This window comes from Oryctolagus cuniculus, chromosome 13, assembly GCF_051225735.1.
Source record: "Oryctolagus cuniculus isolate XC-2025 breed Fujian yellow rabbit chromosome 13, ASM5122573v1, whole genome shotgun sequence".
Taxonomy (NCBI): domain Eukaryota; kingdom Metazoa; phylum Chordata; class Mammalia; order Lagomorpha; family Leporidae; genus Oryctolagus; species Oryctolagus cuniculus.
The window spans coordinates 92,995,685-93,004,249 of NC_142879.1; the positions used below are offsets into that span (position 1 = coordinate 92,995,685).

The 8,565-nt window shown below is 37.2% G+C and overlaps 1 non-coding gene across 1 annotated transcript; it reads right to left on the reverse strand.

Moving 5' to 3' along the window:
- Positions 1-620: 620 nt before the first annotated feature.
- LOC127487300 (U6 spliceosomal RNA) lies at positions 621-726 on the reverse strand. The gene has a single exon (XR_007914037.3). It is a non-coding gene; the product is annotated as a U6 spliceosomal RNA (small nuclear RNA).
- Positions 727-8,565: the final 7,839 nt, after the last annotated feature.

Sequence of the window (8,565 nt, forward strand, 5' to 3'; positions counted from 1 at the left end):
AGTGAAAGAATCTCTCTCTCCCCCTCTCCTCTCTCTCTCCCTTTCAAATGAATACAATAAATAAGTAAACTGAGAAGATATGCTTCAGGACATTTTTATCCAGTCCCACTCACCTGCCAACCACAATGAAACTCGGAGCCAGTGCCCTTCTTCAGACTGTCTCAGGCCACTTGGATTAGCTTAATTGATATCTAATGCACAAAATATAAACGTCACCTTTATATTTATTATTTTTTTTACAGGCAGAGTGGACAGTGAGAGAGAGAGACAGAGAGAAAGGTCTTCCTTTTGCTGTTGGTTCACCCTCCAATGGCCGCCGCGGCCAGCGTGCAGTGGCCAGCGCATCACGCTGATCCGAAGCCAGGAGCCAGGTGCTTCCTCCTGGTCTCCTATGTGGGTGCAGGGCCCAAGGACTTGGGCCATCCTCCACTGCACTCCTGGGCCACAGCAGAGAGCTGGACTGGAAGAGGGGCAACCGGGACAGAATCCGGCGCCCCGACCAGGACGAGAACCCGGGGTGCCGGCGCCGCAGGCAGAGGATTAGCCTATTGAGCCATGGCACCGGCAAAAGTCACCTTTATTTGCACATAAAATTCAGCAATTTCTCATATATCCAGAAAAAAAATATGGGGCACTCCATGAATCTGCTGATCATCCATTCACAGGGAACATGTAAACCTTCTCTGTGTGTTCCAATTGTAGTATATAGGCTATTTAAGTGAGTACCTGCTGTTTTATATTTGAAGACCCTTCTTGCCGCTGGATTGAGAAGACAGCTCCCAACATGGGGATTTGTGGAATGCTTATGGCACCATCCAGCGGGAGATGACAATTGTTCCGAACAGAGTGGCAACAGGGGAAATGGTGAGAATCTGTTGATTCTGGATATTTTTCAAAGGCTGAACCAACAGTATTTCCAGATGGCCTGTGTGTTGAGGGTGTCATTCACCTCTGTACAAAATTACAGTGTCTTATACAGGAAATAGGAACTAAATGGGCAGAGAATTGTATCTCACTAATACTGAAAAAAGGAATAGATTTCTTTTGCTTCCAGAGACTGACAACACCAAGTGAGATACAAATTTTACTAAATAAAGGATGATTTGCTGAAATACTGAATATGTGTTCCGGGAGCCAGTGGAGCAGGAATTTTACAGGAAGACATCAACTTAGAATTCAATAAAGAAAATTTTGGTAGGAAACTACGTATACATTTATGAATCTAGTTAATTATAATAATAAAATACATTTATGGCAAATATTCATTGTATAAATTTATAGGGTGTACCTAGAATGTTTTTCTGTTTTGTATATATCTCTCCTTTCTCCTTTTTGCTGTCTGTCTCCTTTTCTCTCTTCCTTTTCCCTCCTTTATCAATAAAGCACATCTTTGAAATAAAGATTGGCTTTAATCTTGGCTGAAATAAAGAGATTGGGGGTTTGCACACCACGTTAGAGATTAGTAGGAAAAATAGAGCTCCTGGATTCTCAGTCTGGTTATGGCAGCACTAGTGTGCAACACTCCAGGAGTTGAATAATAATAAAAAAAGACTGATATTAAAACACCAGGAAGACACTAGGACAATCAAGGTGGACAATACCCTCCCCCCACCCCTTTTTAGAGCTGTAGATCACTAGAGGCTTTATTTTTATATTGCAATTAAAAAGACTTGAAAAGCACCTCATCAAACAAGCATGCAAAATTGAGAGCAGTGAAGAGCCAATTGGGTGCAGTTAATTTTTAATTATACTCTCTCTCTCTACACTGGCTTTATTTATTGCCAAGCAGCTGTAAGGATAGAATCCACCAGAGGGTAAATCACTAGTTCTGTGTCAACAGGAATATCTTTATAGTACATTGTTCAAAAATAGATTGCAAGTGAGATTGACACAATTCAGAACAGCTTGTTTTTTCCTCCTTAAATGTCATGGTAATACAATCCTGTCTCAATAAAGCAAGGGTCGCACACAAGTGCACAAAATTTGTAGCTCTCAAATTTCTCTTTCTCCCACTTAAGGAAATATGTTCCAATTAAGAAGAAAAATCTAAACACTGAAATTAAGAAAATGACACCATTTAGAAAAACAATCTATTGACGATTTTATATTCAGGTTAAAACCATCTTTTTTCATTTTGGAATTTAAAAGGAAACAAAAGGGACATTGTAGTAATTATGAAGGATTAACTTGATTTTTAAATCTTCCATGAATAAGACTTCACTGCTGTTCGTTAAAACACAGTCATCCTGCACTGGAATCAAACCAAGTTTTGAAGGCTGATGAAATACACCAGACTGGCTACATTCCACCAGAGATGATGCCTTATAAGGTGAAGAGAATTCAGTTTCTCAAAGATATTATTATACAATAGGAGAGGGGTGCTGACATCAGAATACACAGAATGAGCATTGAAGCATAAAATTATGGATTTCAAATTTTCTTTATTATTTTTCAGATCTATAGATCATGGTTGGAATTGTACTTAAAAATAAAATGAAACCTGTTGTCATCCCAAAACCTCACAAAGTTCAGCTATTGGGTACAAATGTAAACAATTGCAATCAGTTCCCAATATCATGGAAATAAATCAAAGGACAAGTTCCTTGGGAGATGTGTTGAGGGATTGATAAAGTGTTGATTGATATTTCACTACAGGTTCTTATTGTGTTTGGATCATGTTGCATGCTATTTATCAAGTGTAAATCAATTTGAGCTTCTCTAAGACAAACATTTTAAAAATCAGCATTTCTATTATAAAAACTAAATGGAAATGCTTAGATCAAAAGATTATTTTTTCTCTTCTCAAATTTAGGATTTTGTTTTTCTGTTTTCCCATACTGAGATGACTGAAACTTTGAAAAACTCTCACAGGGAGTTTATCTTAAATTGCCTTAGACTTTCAGAAATCAACAATAAGAGTACTAAAATTAGATTTGGTGAACATGAGTAAGTTATACTCCCATAAAGGTGTTAAAGTATTACTTTTAACCCAGTTTAATGTCGATCCAAATCCCTAGATTGATATATTTATTGTTAAAGCATTTGAGTGTTTCCCTCTTAACTGTTAGATCCAGAGAAAATTCTGTGCATATGTTTCTAATTTACTCACACTTAGCTCATCGAAGTCTGGTTTTGTGGAGGAAATGTGATGTCCAAGAAGCTGTTGGGAGGCGTTTTTCTTGGAAAAAGGAAATAATGTTCTTTTATTTTATAGTTCACAAACTTACTTCTAAAGATTTGAATTCATTTCAAATGTATGAAATCACAAAGTTCAAGTATGTCCTAAATTTGCCAATGTTTTCTTCCATTTCTGATTATAGCAACATTATAGTACGACACAACAAAACCTCTGGATGTGGGAAGTCGAAATTGAATTTCCAGTATATCTCTCTTGAGACTCCCCTAGACCGAGGCCAAACACTGTGTACAGACATTGTCAATCCATGATGTCATCTTTCCCAGTAATTCTAGAACAAAGTTGGAATATTTTGAGCAAATTTGCTTAATATTAAAATTCATTTTTACATGTTTGAAGATTTTTTTTGCTCCATTGATTCTTTCCAGTCTTTAACGAATGCCAGGTTAAGGTTTTTTTGCTTGCTTGTTTCTGTTTTTTGTTTTTGTTTTTTTAAATCATGCATTCCTTTCAGGATTATTGGAAAGAGACCTGATTGTGGTGTTGAGTTCAAAGACTTTACAGCAACAGAATCGGGATCTTCCAGCTCGCTCAGCTACATGATCAGCAATTTCTAAAATACACACTGGTTGATAAGCTTGCATTTTGGTGAAAAAAAGTAAACAATATCATGCCTAAAAAAATCAAGTGGTTGTAGTTGCTATTGCAGTGATGCAACATGTGCAAATTTTCTTTTTATTGCATCTAAGAAGAAATCTCTAGGATTATGGACAACTAATTCATATAACGAGTTTTGATAGATAACAAAAACCTACATTTCAGGAAGTGAACTTCCTATGGCTACTGAGGCTTATATTGTTTGAGAATTTAAAATGTTCAAGGAAGAGTGTAACTACATTTTAGACTAGAATTTAAGCATATTTAATTAAAATTTTAATCATGCATGATACACTTTTCACCTCCCTATAAAGAAGAGAAGAGAGAGCCTCTGTCACCCTCAGAATCCTTTTTGTCATACCTGTGTCTCCCTGGGTATCTTACCAGCACCAACAATACTCTATCAGATTCCTGGTTCTAGAGAGAAGCACACTGAGTGAATGCTTATTCCATCACAAGCATTTTTCAGGAAACAGATAACACCTTATCTATATCTATCTATATATTCACATTATGTAATACATATGACACACATATGTACATAGACAGATAAGTACCTATGAGTATCATATGTATTATAAATTTTTTTTGACAGGCAGAGTGGACAGTGAGAGAGAGAGACAGAGAGAAAGGTCTTCCTTTGCCGTTGGTTCACCCTCCAATGGCCAGCACACTGCGGCCGGCGTACCGCGCTGATCCCAAGGCAGGAGCCAGGTACTTATCCTGGTCTCCCATGGGGTGCAGGGCCCAAGTACTTGGGCCATCCTCCACTGCACTCCCGGGCCACAGCAGAGAGCTGGCCTGGAAGAGGGGCAACCGCAACCTGGACAGAATCCGGCGCCCCAACCAGGACTAGAACCCGGTGTGCTGGGGCCGCAAGGCGGAGGATTAGCTTAGTGAGCTGCGGCGCCGGCCTATTATAAATTTTTAAACTTCATATTTTTCTAATGCCTCATCATCCCCACAAAGGAATTGTGCAACCCACCCACCGAAACAGGCCCCCCACTGTAATAGATTGACCTCTTCCAAAAGTTCTTTATTTCTTCCTGATGGACTCTTTGTGACATTTAAAGGTGATGTAAGCATTTCTCACACATCTTTTTGCTTGTATACTCCATCTGATCTATAATAAAGTCATTTGCTATGAGTTTTTTCTCTTTCCTCTCTGCTTACTTGGTTGAGCTTGATTCCTGGGAACTCCTTCCAAATAGTTCCCTTCGCTGAGTTTTCTAGCTTCTGTTTAGAAGATCTGTGAGTATAATAAATCCTTTAATTTCTTGACACATTCCAACTATAATTCTCTTACCCATGCTGGAGTGTTCTTTGAAGATCCCAAAGGAGGACTTTCTCCCACACTTACAGCATACTCTTACTTAAAATAGCCTTTATGTTCCATCTGTAACACTTACATTCTGAAAGTGATTTAATTACTGTCTCACAGAAGCATATCAAGATCAAGATTCTATTGTATATTTTGTTATGTAAAAGCACAGAGGGATTGAATAGTAAGCAAAACCCACAAAAATCTCGCTAATCTGTCTTGTGTACAAGTTGTTACTATCTATTTTTTCATCAGCTCTCTGATTGCAAACATCCCCGGTTTGGGCTGTTCTGATCCTTCTTGGTCCAAACTGATGTAAGGCATAGGCCCCTTCTGGGTTGCTGGGAACAGTGTACAGTCTGCACATGTCTGTGCCCAGACTTTTCCCATCTGAGCTCTTCCCTGCACACACACCGTTCCCATTATGACTGTGTGTTCCATTATGTTCTTTACAGTCAAGGTTATATCAGATTTTATTTCCCTCCAGCTTTTAAGCTGCATATGACCTTGCGTACCCTCCTTTTCTCTATACAAAGGTAGAATGATCTCTCTGTGCTGCTTGGAAAGCAACTTAGTTGTGTACATATTATGCTGGATTCAGCATATATACAACCAAAATTCCTCCTTAAAACAACACAAAATACTTTTTTGTATATGTACAAATAGAGGCAGTTAATTTCTATTGCTTCAAAGATCTAACAATCTTTCCTAACGTTACTCGTTATCAGTTTTTTTTTTTTTTTAACACTTTGTGCCCTGATTTCTATTACAGGGAGTATCTACTAAAACATATATACTTTTAGTACATTCATTAGAAGAAACCCTGCCATTTTATTTTATTTTTCTCTAATCTCATCTGATCGGGATAATACATTTAATTGGTTCCCTTTTCTGTGTTCTATAGTAATAACATAAAATGTATTTAAAACTTTGGTTGCCAATTAATTGTCACTTTGGAAAGTCAACTGACAATGTTATTTTCCTTGGACTATGGAAATTGCCAGTAGAGTGATACTTCTTAGCTACACAGGTTTTCTAGTTCACTTACTAAAAGTATTTCTAATATGGAGCACAGAATTTTCAAAGAAAAATGTGCAATGAATATTATTATTATTTCATATGTCACATTGCTTTTTTACACACACAATATTCACATTTGCCACAAGAAAAGAGATATTTTTCATTAAAAAATTACATTTATCTAAAATGATTTCTCTAGAATACGGTCATGTTATCAAAAAATCTGTGAGCGACTTGTCCAGCTGAGAAACTGGAAACTCATAATTCACTGTCGAGTCTCTGATGCACTAGAAGAAGTTGAAATTAAAACTGTGTCTGAAGACAGATTGACACTCAAGTCCAAGTTTCTAACATCTCCTACAATTGATGACAGAATTTAAGTGGACAGCCTCATCTGGACAAGTTGAAAAATTATTTCATATCCTGAAGTCAAATGATTAATACGCATTTTATTCCTCTCAATAAATCACAAGCTTATTGAAGTTACATGAACAGGCTTTTCTATGTCCAAAGTGCATCAATAAAGAGTTTTTTGCATGTTAAAGAATAGGTGACTTCTAGCTTTAAATGTTAAACACACTTTTGAATTTCTAAAGAAAGAAACTCAGCAATCTTCTCTATCAAGCTATTGAGCCCCTTGTGTCATACCAACTATTTTCAATGTTTTTTTCTTTCTCTGGCAATCTAGAAAGAAGTAAAACTGTTGAAAAAGGCAAAAAAGAATTGTCAGAAATGGATTTCATGGATCATTTAAATCTAAATAAAAATCCAGTAGTGTGTCTTCTATCTCTAAAGGAAGAAGAAAACATGCAATAAATGTAGTTCTGCTTGTGTATGGCATATTCCAGACAGTTGAATCAATTATTTACCAAAGTGATAGCAAATGAAGGACTTCATAATGTAATAAACAGTGTGAAGTCAGGAAGATAATTTTAAAAAGCAGAACTTCACAAATTTTTAAGGTCAAAATACTATAAAACAATGACTGCCTATTTGCACAAAAATACTTCGTAATGATTGCTGGTCAATAATTCTGTATTTAATTAAAATCAATATTTAGTAACTTATAATGTATCATATTCACATAATAATAGCCTTCTATATACCATATATTGTACAAAAGATAAGTCATTAGATAAGGTCATCATATCATCCAATTACTCACTGGATTTCCAGCACTTGCCTTGAAATCTGAAATAGTAAATGCTTTTGTTCTTCATTAATATAACAAAGATAACACAAAAGATAAAATCTGATCCTCATTAAGTAAATTGAAAACATAGTGTGAAGCTGGTTTCACAAAAGTTCTGAGCAATTACATAGCACATATTTATTCAATCAGAAACAATTACATAAGACTCTAAAACCACATGTATTGTACTTAATGTGCCCATCACTGGGTTGAAAATATCAAAGAAGCCAGACTAATTCTTCTCTCCATTCCTCTACTCTCTATTCTAGATTGAGAAGACAAACCTGCACATGTAAAAAGGCAAGTATACGGGATGACTGAATGTGATCTCTTGATAACACAATGGTGGGAATGAATCTGCAGACTGTGAAATTATCACAAAACACTGTGAAGGATTAATTCTAGATACAGTATGGATTCAATGTGGCCTTCTAGTAAATGGTGAAAACGTAACTGAAATTTGACTTATGATGAGAAACCAGGCATGTGAATCGCTGAAGAAAGAACATTTCAGATGGAAGAAACAGCACACACAAAGGCCCTAATGTAGACAATTGCTAAGAGATTTGAGTAAGTGAACATAAGCTGTTATGTCTAGATTGTAGGCAACTTGAATGTCTAGATACAAGTTATCGTGAATCCTCAGCAACTCCATTCTCAATGCAATGCTTACAACAGGATCTAAAGCTTGAAAGTTAGTTGTATCTCAACTGTAAAAATCTCCATATTCCACACAAAGAAGTGCAGGTTCATCAAGAAAGAACACTATTTGAATTTTTTTGAAGATTTATTTATTTTACTTGAAAGTCACAGTTACACAGAGAGAGGAGAGGTAGAGAGAGAGAGAGAGAGAGAGAGAGAGAGAGAGAGGTGTGCTCCATCTGCTGGTTCACTCCCTAGATGGCCGCAACGGCCAGAGCTACGCCGATCCGAAGCCAAGAGCCAGGAGTCTCCTCTGGGTCTCCCACGTGGGTGCAGGGGCCCAAGGACCTGGGCCATCCTCCACTGCTTTCCCAGGCCACAGCAGAGAGTTAGTTCGGAAGTGGAGCAGCCAGGTCTCGAACTGGTGCCCATATGGGATGCCAGCACCGCAGGTGGCGGCTTTACCCACTAAGCCACAGTGCTGGCCCATGGAATATTTTTAGATAAGAGAGTGAAATAGTTAAATTTATATAACACTGGGAAACACTGGTGAATCAGCACAGGCTGTTAGAATACTTCCTTACCCAAAACCAACCT